Consider the following 18,930-nt stretch of genomic DNA (forward strand, 5'->3'; position numbering starts at 1 on the left):
TGCCAGAATGGATTCTGGAACAGAAGGGACATCAGTGGGAAAATGAGAAAATCAGACTGGATCTGTAAGTCTGTTAATAGTATTATGTCAATGTTATTTTCCTTAATTTTTTGTTTGTCTTTTTTTTTCTTTGGTGGGTTTGGGTTTTTCGGTTCTGTTTGTTTGTTTGTTTGAGTCAGGGTCCTGCTCTGTTGCCCAGGCTGGAGTGCAGTGGGGCAATCGTGGCTCTCCTGGGCTCAAGTGATCCTCCCACCTCAACCACCCAAGTAGCTGGGGCTACAGGCATGTGCCACCACACCTGGCTAATTTTTAAAATTTTTATAGATACGGGGTTTTGCTATGTTGCCCAGGCTGGTCTCAAATTCCCAGGCTCAAACAGTCCTCCTGCCTCAGCCTTCCAAAGTGCCGGGATTACGGGTATGAGCCACTGCACCTGGCCAATGTTATTTTCTTGCTTTTGATCATTGTTCTGTGGTCAGATCAGCTTTTGCTGGGAGTGGGAAATGGAAGTATCCTTGTGCTGAAGAGACAGGCACGCCCCCCACCTCACCACACTGTACTAGGCAGGATTATACATAGCACTGGTTACCATGGCAGAGAACAGGAGATAAGTCTTCCAAGACACACAAGACAATATGAAACAATTCTCTAATGAGCACCCAACCCCTGCCCCAAGGTTCTCACAGAGATTAGCAAGCAAGTTGCTCCCCCATGAGACAGGAATCTGCCACAAGGAGGTTACTTAATCTTGACTTCAGAGTCAAAAAAGATACATGAAACAATTGATAGAGTTGATTGCATAAGTACTCAAATCTTCTGGGTAGAAAAATACACCATAAATAAAATTAGCCACAAATGGGAAAGGAGAAATATTTGCAACCTATACCAAAGTATAAATAGCCTTATTATACAAGAAACTCTTAAAAACCAAAAATCAAAAGATGAACACAATTTTTAAAAGGGCAAAAGACATGAGCAAACATTTCACAAAGAAATACCAATGGTCTGAGACGAAAAAATACGATCTCATCACACAAATGCAAATTAAATCAATGAGATAGCGTCTTTTATCTATCTGATTATAAATCATCAATAAAAGTGTTAACACCTGGTGTGAGAGAGAAGGTAAGGAAACTGGCACTTCCATATATGGTCATAAGTAATTTGATAAAATCTTCCTGGAAGGCCACTTGACAATTTGCAATAAAAACCCTCAAAATGTGCATACCTTTTGACCTAGCCATTCCAATTCAGTCATTTATTCTAAGAAAATTATTATACATGCAAAGATACAAGGAAGTGAATTATATTGTTGCTTACAATAGCAGAATGAGAGGTTCTATCTAAATGTCCAAGTGAAGGAACCCCAGACAACAGTGACCAAATCCTCAAAATCAACAAGAAGAAATGAAGAGGTGTTTGAAAGAAAAGATTTGCCTAAGGTGGGTAACTGCCTTAAAGTGAAAGGATTATGGCGGAGTCTATTACTGAATTTTTTTTTGTTTTTTTTATCCCTTGAGGAAATCATGACTAAATGTCTTGTTGGATGGATTACACTGTAATTTGACCATTAGTGCATAAAACTCTATCCACCCCCACCTGATCTCAGGTATGGATGAACAATGTTCTCCTCTGGGCTATCTGTTACTTGAACAAAAGCAAGATTAATTACTTGTGTTCCTTCTTTCAGAAAGAGATACACACTTAGCTTTGAATGAAATATACGTATGTTTCTAGTTGCCAGCTCTTAAGTAATTCTGAAGTAAGAGTTTTATGCTTTTAAGTTAAAAGCATAAAAGGTTTTAAGTTAAAACCATCTTAAGTTAAAAGTTTTAAGTTAAATACATTGATCTTCAGATCAATTTTATTAGATGCACTCTTCTATACAAATTAAATTGATACCAAATCTTACATAGAATTTTCTTGTTTTTAATAAGGACTGATGACAGTTCCAGGCAGGGGTCTGGGGAGCGCAGCAGCCATGGCCAGCCACCTTGTGCTCAACAATGGCGCCAAGATGCGCATCCTGGGGCTGGGCACCTGGAAGTCCCCTCCAGACCAGGTGACTGAGGCCATGAAGGTGGCCATCAGCGTCGGGTACCGCCACATTGACCGTGCCCACGTGTACCAGAATGAGAATGAGGTGGGGGTGGCCATTCAGGAGAAGCTCAGGGAGCAGGTGAAGCGCGAGGAGCGCTTCATCATTAGTAAGCTGTGGTGCACGTACCATGGGAAGGGCCTGGCGAAAGGAGCCTGCTAGAAGACCCTCAGCGGCCTGAAGCTGGACTACCTGTACCTCTACCTTATTCACTGGCCGACTGGCTTTAAGCCTGGGAAGGAATTTTTCCCATTGGATGAGTCGGGCAATGTGGTTCCCGGTGACACCAACATTCTGGACACATGGGCAGCCATGGAAGAGCTGGTAGATGAAGGGCTGCTGAAAGCTATTGGCATCTCCAACTTCAACCATCTCCAGGTGGAGAGGCTCTTAAACAAACCTGGCTTAAAGTATAAGCCTGTAGTTAACCAGATTGAGTGCCACCTGTACCTCACTCAGAAGAAGTTAATCCAGTACTGCCAGTCCAAAGGCATCGTGGTGATCGCCTACAGCTCCCTCGGCACTCCCGACAGGCCCTGGGCCAACCCTGAGGAAGCTTCCCTCCTGGGGGATCCCAGGATCAAGGCGATTACAGCCAACCACAATGAAAAAAAAAAAAAAGCCCAGTTCCTGATCCGGTTCCCCATGCAGAGGAATTTGGTGGTGATCCCCAAGTCTGTGACACCAGAACTCATTGCTGACAACTTTAAGTTCTTTGACTTTGAACCGAGCAGCCAGGATATGACCGCCTTACTCAGCTACAACAGGAACTGGAGGGTCTGTGCCTTGGTGAGGTGTGCCTCCTACAAGGATTACCCCTTCCATGGAGAGTTTTGAAGCTGTGGATGCCTGCTCGTCCCTAAGTGACCTATACCTGTGTTTCCTGCCTCATTTTTTTTCCTTGCAAGTGTAGTATGACCTGTGTCACTCAGCAGTGGGATAGCAACCTGTAGAGTGGCCAGCGAGGGCGTGTCTAGCTTGATGTTGGATCTGAAGAGCCCTGTCAGTAGAGTAGGAGTCTCTTCCAGTTTGTTTTGTCCTCCTTTTTGCCCCTCTGGGGAAAGTACAACCTGAATACCCTTTTCTGACCAAAGAGAAGCAAAATCTACCAGGTCAAAATAGTGCCACTAACAGTTGAGTTTTGGCTGCTTGGAACTGTAATCCTTTCAGCAAGACTTCTCTTTGCCTCAGATAAAAAGTATTTTTGTGGAAAAAAAATAAGGACCGACACAGTGAAATATATGTTAAAATATAAAACATGTTTAAAAAAAGAGCTTCTTATTACCAAAAGTGTGAACAACTTTATGATAGTAACAAAAGCTTCTATTTTAAAAAGCCCTTTGTATTTATAGAAAGCATATATTTACATGTATTCTTTGTAATACTATATTTGAATGTTGTGGACTCAGAAACTTGCAAAAAATCCAAAATTACAAATACCATAGAAAATCATCATAAAAAGTCGCAGACAGGTTAAAAAGTCGCAGACAGGTAAAAATATGATGTTCATGGATGTTTACAGGTCAACAGATAAAATATAGTATATACACACAATAGAATACTATGCAACCTTAAAAAGGAAGGAGATCCATCACATGCCACAACCTGGATAAACCTTGAGTAAAATAAGCCAGGCATAAAAGGACAAATACCAAACAATTTCAGTATAGGAGGTATTAACATAGTCAAATTCGTAGAGGCAGTAGAATGGTGGTTACCAGGGTCTGGGACAGGAGAGAAATGGGGAATCGTTTAGTGGGTACAGAGTTTCAGTTCTGCAAGATGAAAAGGTTCTGGAGTTCTGCTTGACAACAATGTAAATACACTTAACACTACTGAACTGTATACTTAAAAATAGCTAAGATGGTACATCTTATGGTATGTGTTTTTACCGCTATCAGATGAATGAATGAGTGAATAGCTTTAGTTAATAATAAAAAAAAAAAAAAGGTTACAGGTGATGCTGAGTTCTGTGGCTAATAGAGGAGCTATTCGTTCATTCATTTCTGATAGCCATAATCCATCTTCTGTGTGATAGGCACTTTGCTAAATGTTGGAGTTAAATGATAATTAAGAAATGATCCCATTTGTCAAAGTGTTTTCCATCTAGTTGGAGAGAGAGAGAAGTAACAGTGTAAGAAATGTTCCACGTAGTGGGAATAAGTACTGGGTGCTGGAAAAATACAAAGTGGGGCTGTTTCCTGTGGTCTTGGAGTGGGAGAAGGAGTGGTAGGGTGGTCACTCGCGTCTTCTTGCTGGAGTACTGAAGGTGAGTAGCAGCTAACCAGGCAAACATGCGGAATGAAAGACCAGGTGAAGGCATAGTGAGGACGCCAGGGGCAGGGAAAGGCTTGGTGTGACCAGGGTTTGGGATTGGAAAGGTCTCACGGGATTGAGGAGACTGGAGGCAGAGGCCTTGTCAAGGAGTTTGGATCTTGAGATCAATAAGAAGTCATGAAAGCTTTAAGGAGGGGAATCATATATCCAAATGTGCATCTTAAAAGGATTATTCTGGCTTCTATGGTGAGAAACAGTTTGGAGGAGAGCAAGACTGGAGACAGGAATATTAGTAAAGAATTAACAGTAAGGAAGCGACCGGCGGCCCTTGAAGTAGGCTGAGAAATGAATGAGAGAAGAAACAATGAGTTAGACAACTTTTTGTAGAAGTGTAGCTTTGAACAAGAGGAGATAGCAAGATGGCTGCAGGAGAATCTGGAGCCTAAAGTTGTGTGTGTGAACGTGTGTGTTCGAGTGGGAGGGACAGGCATGTTTAAACACAGACACAGAGGACAGAGTCGAGCTGTATCCTAAGGGCATGGGAGGAAACCAGATCTCACTCAATAGAGCTTACTTTAGGTTGGGAGGAAGAGAGAGGGCAGGACTCCACTCTTATTTTAATAATAGGGAAAGAAACAGATGGATTTAAGTGTAAGTTTGTAGGTTTGCCATTAGAAAGTTAAGGGGTTTCTATATCATGGGATTTGCTCTGTAAAACAGAAGGAAAGCTCATCCTGGAGGAGGAAATGGAGAGATGGTGGTTTACAGAGAGAGTTAAGTGTGAAATGAGAGCTAAAAAGAATAGTAGAAAGAATGAGCTGACCCTGGGCCAGTCATGGTGACTCACACCTATAATGCCAGCACTTTGGAAGGCTGAGGCGGGCAGATCACTTGAGGTCAGGAGTTTGAGACCAGCCTGGCCAACTTGGTGAAACCCTGTCTCTACTAAAAATACAAAATTGATCCCGGTGTGGTGGCAGGCACCTGTAATCCCAGCTACTTGGGAGGCTGAGGCAGGAGAATCACTTGAACCCAGGAGGCAGAGTTTGCAGTGAGCAGAGATCATGCCACTGCACTCCAACCTGGGCGACAAAGTGAGACTCCATCAAAAAAAAAAAAAAAAGAGCCGACCCCAAAAAAGTTAGACTTCAGGGCAGCATGGGGCTGGAGATAGAATTCTGTCCAGCATATTTGTGTGGTTGTTTCTAGGAACCCTACCATCAAAGATATTTCCGGAATCTGACTTATGAGCTTTGCCTGGTCTAGGCCAGTGCATCTAGATTTGAAACGCTTGGGGAAAAAAGCTATGAAGAGACACTGTTCTAGCACAACTCTAAATATAGTAGTAAGTGATAATTATTAAAAGAATGTGATATTGGCCCAAGAGTTGACAAATAAACCAGTGGAACAGAACAGACAGCCTCAAAGCACACACAGACAGTTACATGTGATAATGTACAGGATAAAAATCTGGCCCTTTAAATTACTGGGGGAAGAAAGGCTTAGTCAATAAATGGTAAAGCGACAATTTGCTGTTGTTAGATACCTACTATGCACTGTGCTTGAAAATAAGTTCTGAATGAAAATTAAGATCTAAGTACTTAAAAAGCCCTTTTTATATCATTACAGGGAAATATTTTTATAAACTTGGGTTACAGAAAGTTCTAGTAATTATTTCATGAGACGTAGGAACCAAAAAAGAACAATCAACATATTTGACCACCTAAAATTAAAAAGTAGGCCAGGTGCGGTGGCTCCTGCCTGTAATCCCAGCACTCTGGGAGGCCAAGGCAGGCAGATCACTCAAGCCCAGGAGTTCAAGACCAGCCTGGCCAAAATAGTAAAACCCTGTCTATACAAAAAATACAAAACTTAGCCAGGGATAGTGGCGTGTGCCTATAGTCCCAGCTACTCGGAAGGCTGGGGTGGGAGGATCACCTGACCCTGGGGAGGTCGAGGCTGTAGTAAGTGGTAATCACACCAATGCATTCCAGCCAGAGACAGAGTGAGACCCAGTCTCAAAATAAAATAAAATAAAAATAATAAATAAACTCTGTGTGACCAAAAAAAAGAGCTTTTGTAGTTTTTTTTTATTACACTCTACAGCTATTTTTTTAAAAAAAGTAGAGGTCTAAGTTAAAGGGTTAAAGAATAAACTACCAAGTGCGAGAAAACATTTGTAACATCTGTAACAGGTACAGGGTTACTATTAATATATGAGCTTCTATACATCAAGTTGACCACTCTGCGTCTGTCTCCTTAATTATAAATTAAGTGGCCATATATGTGTGGATTTATTTCTAGACTCTCTGTTCCATTACAATGGTCCGTCTACACTAGTGCTAATATCACACTCTTTTATGATAACATAATCATATGCTATGGTAAACATAATAATAATGCTTGACATCTGGTAGTATAAATCCTCCAAATTCATTCTTCAAAATAAAAAGGGAAAAAAATTGTGATAATGTGTTGTCTCAAACGTGATGGGTATAAACTCAGATATTTGTTATGCCATTAGTATTTAACTCCTATTTTATGAATGTTGATTTATACCTGCTCAATATTTGATAATACCATAATAGAAAACTATACACCTACTAACATCAACAAAATTTTTAAAATGAAAGTTAGAAACCTGAAGAAAAAAAGATACAAAACACATTTTTAGTGGGATACCTTAATATGCCTCTCATTCTTTGACAGGCCAGAGAGAAAAATACTTAAAAATACGTGAAATTGAGGGAGCCCAGATGGTGAAATAGCAGAAAAACCTTCAAAGCAGCTATTATAAACATCCTTAAAGAACTAAAGGAAACCATGCTTAAAGAATTAGAAGAAAGGATGATAACGACATATCATCAAACAGAGAACATCAAGAAAAAGATACAATTATTTAAACAGAAACCCATAGAAATTCTAGAATTGAAAAGCAAAATTTTAAAAAAATTAAAACTTCACTAGAGAGATTCAATGGCAGGTTTGAGCTGGCAGAAGCAAATCAGTGAATTTGAGGCTAGATTAATATAGATTATCCAATCGTAAGTACAGAGAGCTAAAGAAAATGAAGAGTAGAAAGAAAAATTATCAGAGTCTCAGGAAGATATGAGATGCCATTATATGCACCAAAATACACACAAAAGAATCAGCAGGTAAAGAGGAAAGGCAGAAGCATTAAGGTACTCAAAGAAACAAAGGTTGAAACTTCCCATATTTGATGAAAAACATTAATCTACACAGCCAAGAAGCTCAACAAATTCTAAGTATGCCAAACAAAGAGATCCACATCCAGATATATTACGGTAAAGATGCTGCAAGACAAGCACAAAGACAAATCTTAGAAGTAACAGGAGCAAACAACGTGTCACATGTAAAGAGTCCCCAGTAAGATTAACAGCAGTCTTTTAATCAGAAACAGTGGAAGCCAGAGGCAGTGGGTTGATACAGTCAAAGTGCTGAAAATAAAATTTCATCTAGCAAGAATCTTATATCCAGCAAAATTCTCTCTTAAAAATGAAGGCGGTGTGGTGGCGGGCACCTGTAGTGCCAGCTACTCAGGAGGCTGAGGCAGGAGAATGGCGTGAACCTGGGAGGCGGAGCTTGCAGTGAGCCAAGATGGCGCCACTGCACGCCAGCCTGGGCAATAGAGCGAGACTCCATCTTAAAAAAAAAAAAAAAAAATTAAGGCAAGATAAAGATATTCCCAGATAAACAAAACCTGAGAGAGAGAATTTGTTGATAGCACACCTGCTTGACAAGAAGTGTTCAGGCAGAAAGCAAATGACTCCAGACAGTAATGTAAACATGCACACACACACACAACATACACAAACACACAACACACACATACAAAGAACATGGGTAAAGGAAATTATGTAGAAATTACAAAAGGCAGTATATAATTGTATATTTCTTCTCTCTTTCTTTTGAGACAAGGTCTAACCCTGTCACCTAAGCTGAAGTGTGGTGGTGCAAACATGGCTCACTGCAGCCTCAACTTCCCGGGCTCAAGTGATCCTCCCACCTCACCTTTCCAAATAGCTGGGACCACAGGTGTACACCACCACACCTGGCTAATTTTTTAAAAATCATTTTTGTAGAGGCCAGGCATAGTGGTTCACGCCTGTAATCCCAGCACTTTGGGAGGCCAAAGCAGGTAGATCGCGAGGTCAGGAGATGGAGACCATCCTGGCTAACACGGTGAAACCCCGTCTCTACTAAAAAATACAAAACATTAGCTGGATGTGGTGGCGGGTGCCTGTAGTCCCAGCTACTCAGGAGGCTGAGGCAGGAGAATGGCATGAACCCGTGAAGTGGAGCTTGCAGTGAGCCAAGATCACGCCACTGTACTCCAGCCTGGGCAACAAAGCGAGACTCTATCTCAAAAAAATTTTTTTTTTGTAGAGATGGGGTCTCACCATGTTGGCTAGGCTGGTCTCAAATTCTTGACCTCAGGTGATCCTCTTGCCTTAGCCTCCCAAAGTGCAGGGATTACCAGCTTGAGCCACCATGTCTCACCTTCTTCTCCTTTATTATTTTAACTGATTTATAAAGTAATTTCATAGAACAATGTGTATATAATTGTGTTGTTGGGGCTATAATCTATAGAAATACAGATTATGTATTTGTATAATCTATAGATTATGTATGTATTATGTATGTATAATCTATAGAAATACAGATTATGTATTGACACTGATGCTACATGGAAGGTGGGAGCAAAGCTATACTGGGAAAAGGAAAGGACACGAGATGGTAGCTCAAACTATAGTAATAAAGAAAGACAACCAGATGGGTAAATTAAAAGGTAATGGCCGGGCGCAGTGGTTCACACTGCAATCCCAGCACTTTGAGAGGCCAAGACGGTGGATCACCTGAGGTCAGATGTTTGAGATCAGCCTGGCCAACATGGTGAAACCCCATCTTTACTAAAAATACAAAAATTAGCCAGGCGAGGTGGCGGGTGCCTGTAATCCCAGCTACTTGAGAGGCTGAGGCAGGAGAATCACTTGAATCTGCGAGGCAGAGGTTGCGGTGAGCCGAGATCCCACCACTGCACTCCAGCCTGGGTGTCAAGAGCAAAACTCCATCTCAACAAATAAATAGTAATATGAAAAGCTCTATAGATATAGTTGTTGTTGTTGTTGTTGTTGTTTTGAGACAGGGTCTTGCTCTGTCACCAGACTGGAGTGCAGTGGTACAATTACAGCTCAGTGCAACCTTGACCTCCTGGGCTCAAGCAATCCTCCATCTCAGTCTCCCAGGTAGCTGGGACTATAGACATGTGTGCCACCACACCTGGTTAATTTTCATATTTTTTGTGGAGACAGGGTTTCACTATGTTACCCAGGCTGATCTCCACCTCCTGGACTCAAGCCATCCACTCTCCTTGGCCTCCCAAAGTGCTGGGATTACAAGCATGTGCCACCGTGCCCAGCTGTGTAGATATACTTTTTCTCCTTTCTTCTCTCAGTTTCTTTAAAAGACTTCAGACTAGGCTGGGCGCGGTGGCTCAAGCCTGTAATCCCAGCACTTTGGGAGGCCGAGACGGGCGGATCACGAGGTCAGGAGATCGAGACCATCCTGGCTAACACGGTGAAACCCCGTCTCTACTAAAAAATACAAAAAACTAGCCGGGCGAGGTGGCTGGTGCCTGTAGTCCCAGCTACTCAGGAGGCTGAGGCAGGAGAATGGCATGAACCCGAGAGGCGGAGCTTGCAGTGAGCTGAGATCCGGCCACTGCACTCCAGCCTGGGCAACAGAGCGAGACTTTGTCTCAAAAAAAAAAAAAAAAAAAAAAAAGACTTCAGACTACATAATGCATTAATGATACCAAAGAATTGTTGGGTTTTTAACATATAGAAACATAATATGTATAATAATATGTATAACATATTAGCATAAACACAATAATAATGCATGAATACTATTAAAAACGCATAAATACTATTATACTATAAATGCAAAATAATAGCATTAGAAGGGAGTATAATGGAGCCATTCAGGATTCTATATTTCACTGGAACTAAATGGTTATAAATCTACATAGATTTTGATAAATTAGGCTAAATTAGAATATAGTGATCGCTACATAACTCTGTGAATGTACCAAAAAACATTGATCCACCCGCCTCGGCCTCCCAAAGTGCTGGGATTACAGGCATGAGCCACCGCGCCCGGACTCCAATTCTTTTTTTGTTATCGTCGTTCTATCTATCCTAGGATAATGAGGACCTCCCGCAAATGAGCTTTTCATCAGCAATTAGTTTCGTCACATGAATTTCTGTTTCTGATTGCTGAAAAGGTGAAGGCGAAAAGCCGAGGGCCTTTTGCAACGAGTCGGGCAACTGAGATATGGAGTTAGCGGCGGCCCTGCTCCCTGCCCACCCTTAGAAAGGCAAGGTGCTGTCAGAGGTTTCAGAGTAGGGGGCACACACAGAGAGTAGGGGGCACACACTGGCAACTTCAGTTTTGTCTGGCCCACCATGGACTGGAAAATTGAAAGCCATTTGTAGCCAAGTCACAGGCCCTGTTGCCAGTATTATACTTGCTCTCAGACGTTCGGGTCCAAATACCACTTTTCCCAGATTCATTAACAATGATCAAGTGGAATTCAGCCTTTTGGCCTGGTGGGTCCAGCTTTTTCTTTTTCTTTCTTTCTTTTTTTCTTTTTCTTTTTTTTTTTTTTTTTAAGTCCAGGTCTCGCTTTGTTGCCCAGGCTGAAATGCAGTGGCGTGATCTCAGCTCATTGCAGCCTTGACATCCTGGGCTCAAGTGATCCTCCCACCTCTCAACTTCCTGAGTAGCTGTGACTACAGGTGTGCGCCACCACACAAAGCTAAGTTTTGTATTTTTTGTAGAGACAGGGTCTCACTATGTTGCCCAGGCTGGCCTTGGACTCCTGGGCTCAAGCGATCTGTCCCCCGGGCCTCCCAAAGCGCTGGGATTACAGGTGTCAGCAGCTCCACTCCCCAATGTGTCCAGCTTTTCTGTCCATTCACCTTCCTTCAGCTGCTCGCCCCTCTCTTCCCTCACACAGCACATCCTCGTCTGAAAAAAACAGATTTTTTTTTACTACAGCTGATCCCTGTGGGATATGGGGCTGGAAGATGCAGCACCGGTCACCGTATGCCTCACAGAGATAGCTTGTTGCCTTTGAGAAACCACTTGAGTCACACAGGAACGTCATCACTGAGCCGCCCACCAGTGTCAGCATCCAAGGTTTGGATTGACAAACAGTTGTTTCCTTGGAGCTGTGAATTCCAAACTCCTCTGCCAAAGAAAAGATGCACTTGGCGGTGTGCAGGCATGTCGTGACCTGCTCAAACACTTATTTTTCTATTGGTACCGCAGACCTACATACCACTACTCAACTGTGACTCTGATAAGACGTATGGCAGCTTTAAAAAACTGGCGTAATATGTCTTCTGGAGTCAATAGAAAGAATTTGGCTTTCAGCAATGATGGGGGTGTGGCTGCTCCGTTCTCTCCTTTGCCTTACTACAGATGACCTCTGCAGTTTTCCAATACGGGTTTCACGGTCAAGCAGTTTTTCTCTTATCCTATTTTTATTTATGTATTTAGAGTCTAGATCTTGCTCCGTTGCCCAGGCTGGAATGCAGTGCCACGATCATGGCTCACTGCAGCCTCAAACTCCTGGGCTCAAGTGATCTTCTCCCACCTCAGCCTCCCAAGTAGCTGAGACTACAGGTGCACATCACCACGTCTGGCTAAGTTTTTAAAACATTTTTTTGTAGACACAGGGTCTTACTGTGTTGCCCAGGCTGGTCTTGAACTCCAAGTCTCAAGGGATCTCCCCACCTCAACCTTCCAAAATGTTGGGACTACAAGCATGCACCATTACACCCAACTAAGTTATTTTAATTTTTTAAAGACAGGGTCTTGCTATGTTGCCCAGGCTGGTCTCTAACTCCTACCCACAAGTGATCCTCCTGCCCAGCTCTTATCCTCTTTGCGAAATTTACCAATGCATGGTAAACTAAAAAAAAAAAGTTTCTTTTTTTAACTCAAATGCAAGTTTGAGTCAAACTGTGTGTTCATTTTTAGTGCATACTGTAGTGCAGTAAATCAACTCCAGCGAACTCTGGTTGGCATGGATATGTATTTCCAATGGTCGAAGTTTACTTGCCTTCAGTTTCCTGTTGATCATAAACCGAAACAGACCCCCATCCAGCCTCATGGAGTTTGCTCACCACTGATTTTTCTGAGCCACACCATTCCCTGGGATCTCTCCACCCTGGTTTTTCCCAGCTGCGGGATATCTAATCTAATTTGTGGTATAAAAATATTAATGTGATTGGTTAACCCAGCCTGTGTGGTTTTTGCTCCAAGGTACCACCTCAAGATTTTAAATCCTTTGCCTCAGATATTGAATATTTAATGCACGACTAAATTGTTGAGTCACAAACAAACAAAACGTGATTTCCCTGCAGAGGGTACTGGAACCCTGCATAATGCATCCCATCTTTTCTTTTTTTTTTTTTTTTTTTTTTTTTTTTTTTGAGATCGAGTCTCACTGTGTCTCCCAGGGCTGGAGGCAGTGGGCGCTGATCTCGGCTCACTGCAGCTCCGCCACTCTCGGTTCACGCTTCTAATTCTCCCAGCCTCCCAAGTAGCTGGATTACAGTATGCCCACCACCTCCGCTAAGGTTTTTGTATTTTTTAGTAGAGACGGGTTTCACCATACAGCAGGATAGTTCTCATCTCCTGACCTGTGGATCCACCTACCGGCCTCCCAAAGTGCTGGGACGGGTGCTTGAGCCACCGCCACCGCCCATCCTGTATCTTTCATGGCCCCAGAGGGTGGGTACACTTATTCCAGTGTGGGAGAATCTCAGATGATTAGCTATAACCTCAGTGTTTTGAAGGTGTGACTTTTGTGGGCACAGTCAGATAATTAATTAGATTTGAACAGACCGTGGGCCCAACTTCTGTCCTTGAAAATAATTGAAGCCCTTCCAAAAACCAAAAAAGGATTATTTACATCCTTTAGAACTTTAATCAAAAAACTTTGAAAACTGTTTCAATAATTCTTAAAATGTCAGTAATTGCCCTAGTTCTTCGTGCATAAAGGGATTTATTAAGACTTATTTTCCCATGACGACTTGAAATGGAAAAGTACAAGTTGAAAAAAGAAGAACTGGAATAATTGGCTTTGATGAATTGAAGTTACTGCTCCCCATTGGAACTGTGGGTGCAGACAGTTTAGGGTGGCGGATGGACTCTGAAAATACAGTCAGCGAATTAACACATCATACTGTGAAAGCTACAAGCAGTCCTGGAGCTGGACAGCACTGCCCAGTAACTGGGTCATCCGAGGCTTAATTCTCTCATGGTTTCAGCACCAGGCACAGTGCTGTGGTTTTGTAGATAAGATCATGTACTCTGGGCCAAAATACAGGAAAGCCTCTCTCTGCATCAATCCACAGAGCAAACCCACCAGGGAGCCCGGGGCCTTGATGCCCAGCTCCTGATGCCTCAGCCAGAACCCCAGCCCAACCCAGAAAGCCTGAGCTCTCCCTTGGCAAATTGATAGGCTGTCTCTCTTGTCCTGGTGTGTGATTCCCTAGTTTCAGGAGAATAAACAAAACACTGAAACTTCCCAGCATTTTGTTATGATAATTATTTCTTGCGACAGGGTCTTGCTGTGTCACCCAGGCTAGAGTGCAGTGGTGCAATGGTAGCTCAGTGTAACCTTGAACTCCTGGGTTTCACCGATCCTCTCACCTCATGCCTGACTAATTTTTAAAGTTTTATTTATTTTTCTTTTTGTAGAGACAGGGCCTCACTATATTGCCCAGGCTGATGAAATTTCCCAGCTTTGTTAAGTAAGAATCAGGCAGCCTTCATCAGCCTGTGGAGAAAGCACCAGAGTAGGTAAAGAAAAATTCCTTAAAAGCAGATTTCACCTTCTGATTCTGTGATTGTCCCCAGAACATCTTTTCATGACCTATATCCATCCATGTTGAATTTCGGATAAAGGGTAAAGGAGAAAGCTTACTTTTCCAGTACAGGCTGGGCAACAGGTTTAAGACTATTAATTCAAAAGGAGTTGATTGGGAAGCGATCGTGGGCTCACAGGCTTGGTGGGAGCTGGAAGACAATCCTGTTCTCAGGGAACTTGGTCACCGCCTCATCTTAGGAACAGCCGGTTGGAGATACAGCCAGATATCTTCCGTTTGACCTCTTCCCGCCATGGCCATCACTGCCTGTGGATGCCCTGCCATCCTTGTGTGCAGATGCTCTGCCGTCTTTAAGATCCAAGGTCCAGCCGGGCGCGGTGGCTCAAGCCTGTAATCCCAGCACTTTGGGAGGCTGAGACGGGCGGATCACGAGGTCAGGAGATCGAGACCATCCTGGCTAACCCGGTGAAACCCCGTCTCTACTAAAAAATACAAAAAAAAACCCTAGCCGGGCGAGGTGGCGGGCGCCTGTAGTCCCAGCTACTCAGGAGGCTGAGGCAGGAGAATGGTGTGAACCCGGGAAGCGGAGCTTGCAGTGAGCCGAGATCTGGCCACTGCACTCCAGCCTGGGCGGCAGAGCGAGACTCCATCTCAAAAAAAAAAAAAAAATCCAAGGTCTGGGCACTGGACTGGACCTGAAATTGGCCGAGTATGAGTCACAGGCCCCGGTCCAGAGAGGGAGGATTGGCCTCTCCAGCTTCCACAGAGGCCAGGGGGGCAGCGGGGGACAGTGGGAGACATCAATCTGAAGTTACCTCTGTGCCAAGACCACGCGATAGGGGACAGGTCCCTGCTCCTGAGGACTGAGGTGCCTCTGCAAGGGGGTGCAGCAGCCAGACAGCCAGACCCAACAATGGCCCCTGTCTGGCTGGGAAAGCCAAGGGACACCATGATTAGGCTTCAAGAGCCCAGTCCATAAGGATCCCTCCCTCTTCCGAACTCCTCAAGCATCTACAGTGGCCCTCACTCAGCTGTCACATCCCAAAACGTGCCCAGGGTTCCCGAGTACCTCCCAGCGAGATGCTAAGCTTCCTACAGTGATCTCCAAGAAAACCTGCACAGTGCCAGGAACATAACAATTACTTAAAACATGTGTGTTGACTGCGAATATGAAACCAATGACACATGTGAAATTGCATTGCACGGCGCTCTGGAAAACCCAGCACCGTGTTTGGGGAGAAGTCCAGGAGTGGAGCGAACCCGTGTCCTCATCTGAGATCCGTGTGACCTTGGTCAGTTATTTCTTCTTTCTGGGTCCCAACTTTTTCGTCTGTGGATGGTAATATTTACCTTGAAGTGTTGTTGGCAAATCTTAGATAATTTAGGCAAAAATGCCTGGCACATATCAAGCGTTTAATACACAGTTTAATAATTATAATCAGATGTGGACTTTTTCATATGATCTTCCTCCATCAGACACTTCATGCCATGATTAAAGACAAATGTGTCTTTAAGTTCTTTAGAGAAACTGATTAACCCCAAATTTGCTTTATATCATAGGCTATGTAAATATTGCAGACATAATTTTTTAAATGTCCAGGATTTGTATAACTTCATATTAGAAAACTCATATTTCTTAATAATTTGTTTTAAATGATATTTTGGAAAAAGATAGCACGACTTGACCCTCTGTCTGGAAAATCTGTTTCATCCTTTTGGAGAACAGCAAAAACTGTTTTTTCTGTAGAGGTGGGGTCTTGCTCTGTTGCCCAGGCTGCTGGAGAGCAATTGTGCAATCATAGCTCTTCTAGTCTCAGAGATCCTCCCACCTCAGCCTCCTGAGTAGCTGGTACTACAGGCAGGTGCCACCACGCCCAGCTAGTTTTTAAAAAATTATTTTGCAGAGACAGCGTAAGACTTTTTAATCAAGGCTTTTAGTTTGATTTGAGGCAAAAAGATTAAAAGTCTTGGTACTTGGTTAATTAAGGTACTGACTTTTTAAACTGCCAACAAGTATCTATTGAGTGCTCACTGCATGCAAGGCACAGTCCTAAGCATTTAGTATGAACCAGGCATAAAAGTGAGGAAGCGCCCTGCCTTCCTGGGGTCCCATTCTAGCAGGGGAAACAGACCACAAACAACAGAAAACAGAGGTAAGCTGGACACCGTGTTATTTTTATTATTTTTTGCGTTAACTAACTTATAATAATTGCACATATGTATGAGGAACAGTGTGATATTTCAGTACATATATGCATTGTGTAATAATCAAATTAGGATATCTAGCATATTTGTCACCTCATACATTTATCATTTCTTTGTGGTGAGAGCATTCAAAATTCTCTTTTCTAGTTATTTTGAAATATACAATACAATGTTGCTAAGCAAACGTAATCATCCTACTGTGCAATAGATCACCAATAGATAGGAGAACGTATTCCTCCTATCTAACTGTAACTTCGTATCAATCTCTTCCTATTTCCCCCACCCCCTGCCCCCTGCTTCTCTGGTTATCACTATTCTACTCTCTACTTCTATGAGATCAACTATTTTTTTGAGACACAGTCTAGCTCTGTTGCCCAGGCTGGAGTGCAGTGGCGTGATCTCAGCTCCCTGCAACCTCTGCCTTCCAGACTGAAGCAATTCTCCTGCCTCAGCCTCCTGAGTAGCTGGGACTACAGGCACACTCCACTGCAGCTGGCTAATTTTTGTATTTTTCGTAGACACGGGTTTCACCATGTTGTTCCAGCTGGTCTCAAGCTCCTGTGCTCAGGTGATCTGCCTGCCTTGGCCTCCCAAAATGCTGGGATTACAGACATGAGCCACAGCGCCTGGCCACGTCAACTTTTTTAGGCTCCACATGTGAGTAAGGTCGCATCGACTTTGTCTTTCTGTGCCTGGCTTATTTCATTTAACATAAGGTCCTCAAAGTTCATCCATGTTGCTGCAAACGACAAGATTTCATTCTTTTTTAAGGCTGAATAGTATTCCACTGTGTATCTATACCACATTTTCTTTATCCGTCCATCCATTGATGGACACCTAGGTTGATTCCATATCTCGGCTATTGTGAATAATGCTGTAATAAACAAAAGGGACAGAAATCTCTTTGACATACGGATTTCATTTCCTTTGGATCTGTACCCTCTGGTGGGATTGTTGGATCTTATGGTAGTGCTATTTTTCATTTATTGAGGAACCTCCACGCTGTTTTCTATTATTTCTGACTAATTTACACTCCCACTTGCAGTGCATGCTGTGTTAAAAGGTGGTAAGTATCGTGAGGGTGGAAAGTGGAGGAGGTTAAAGAGGAACAGGCGTGGGATAAAGTACATTTTAAATAGCGTGGCCGAGGCCACAGTGAGAAGGCCATATGGAACCAAAGACTTGCAGAGTCCAACATGAGTAGGATCAAAGCCCCCAAAATGGGCCATGAGATTGGACTATCTAGAATGGCTTTCTAGAGGTGTCGTATTACTCTGAAAACTGCCAAATTCACTCTTTTCTCCTACCACAGGTATAATCACAGTCACACCCTCCGGAAATGTCTCCTCCCCTCCTCTCCACCTTCTCTTCGAGGATTATATATAGGATTTGTGCTCACAGAGGCAGCTACACTCCTACAAAGGAAAACGTTAAGTTCCTTTCTCTTGACAAGAGATGTGTTCCTGCGGGGAGAATTTTATTGTAACCGAAATTAAAGTAAAACTCACCGAAACGACATGCTTAGTGAATTATCTTTTAAAAGGGGCCTCTCAGTCCAAAGCACGTGCAAACAAGAGCCAGTGGGATCCACCCGAGAGTAGAGTGTGTTCTCCTGTGCATGGATTTAGTAACAGCCACACTTATCTCCAAAAACTCACATGAGATCTGCCAGGAGTTTGCTCTCCTTAGAGGGAAGGGAAAAAGAGGCACTGGCATATGAGGAAATCCTCACCTTCAATTACTGTGATATTCATCAAGCCAAGATTGTCGTTAAACACACACACACACACACACACACAGACACACAAAAGAAAACTGTTTTTGATACAGAATTCTCCTGGAATCACATGAGGTACACAGATGCCAAATCTTGTTAAGAGTGCCAAGGGTGACTCTCCAGTGAGCTCAGTTTCTTTTCTTTCTTTTTTTTTCCCCCTCTCGTTTTTCATCCAAAGCTGCATCTCTGAGCGCTCAGCTCTGCCCCGTGGGAGAAGGAAGAGGAGTTGTTGGCGTTGCTTTTGATTATGGGTTTCCATGGTATCCGGGAAGAGAGAGGAGAAGGGAGGGGCTTGGGAATGGCAACTGTAGACTCGGCCAGCTCTGGGACACCTCGTGCCCAAATTCTCCTAAAAAATCAGCTGGGAATAAGAAAACCATATCCTTAAGAAGAATCCATGGTGTAAATTAGTTTTGGATTCCTAAGGGATGAAGACCACATCTGGGTACGTTTGTTGGGTCTATTTCTATCTTGTTTACCCAAGTTGTTTTCTCTCCTGAATTCTTTCTTCTCAATTCCATAATGAAAAGTAGTCTCTTATCAAAGCTCCTTTTTCTAAAAATAGTCAATGTAATGTTTCTCTGACCATGGAAAATGTAGTCCCTTGGGGGAAATTTTCAGAACTGTTGATGAGGAGCTGAATTAGA

At 43.0% G+C, this 18,930-nt stretch overlaps 1 long non-coding RNA gene and 1 pseudogene across 2 annotated transcripts; both read left to right on the plus strand.

Annotated features, from left to right (window-relative positions):
- Positions 1-1,923: 1,923 nt before the first annotated feature.
- On the plus strand, positions 1,924-3,307 carry LOC101013069 (annotated as a pseudogene). Its single transcript, XR_004180339.1, has one exon. The product of XR_004180339.1 is annotated as an aldo-keto reductase family 1 member B1 pseudogene (transcript).
- A 13,735-nt stretch (positions 3,308-17,042) lies between these two features.
- On the plus strand, positions 17,043-18,019 carry LOC103880039. Its single transcript, XR_640879.3, has 2 exons — positions 17,043-17,163; positions 17,819-18,019. It is a non-coding gene; the product is annotated as an uncharacterized LOC103880039 (long non-coding RNA).
- The last annotated feature ends 911 nt before the right edge of the window (positions 18,020-18,930 follow it).

Source organism: Papio anubis, chromosome 20 (genome assembly GCF_008728515.1).
Source record: "Papio anubis isolate 15944 chromosome 20, Panubis1.0, whole genome shotgun sequence".
Classification (NCBI taxonomy): domain Eukaryota; kingdom Metazoa; phylum Chordata; class Mammalia; order Primates; family Cercopithecidae; genus Papio; species Papio anubis.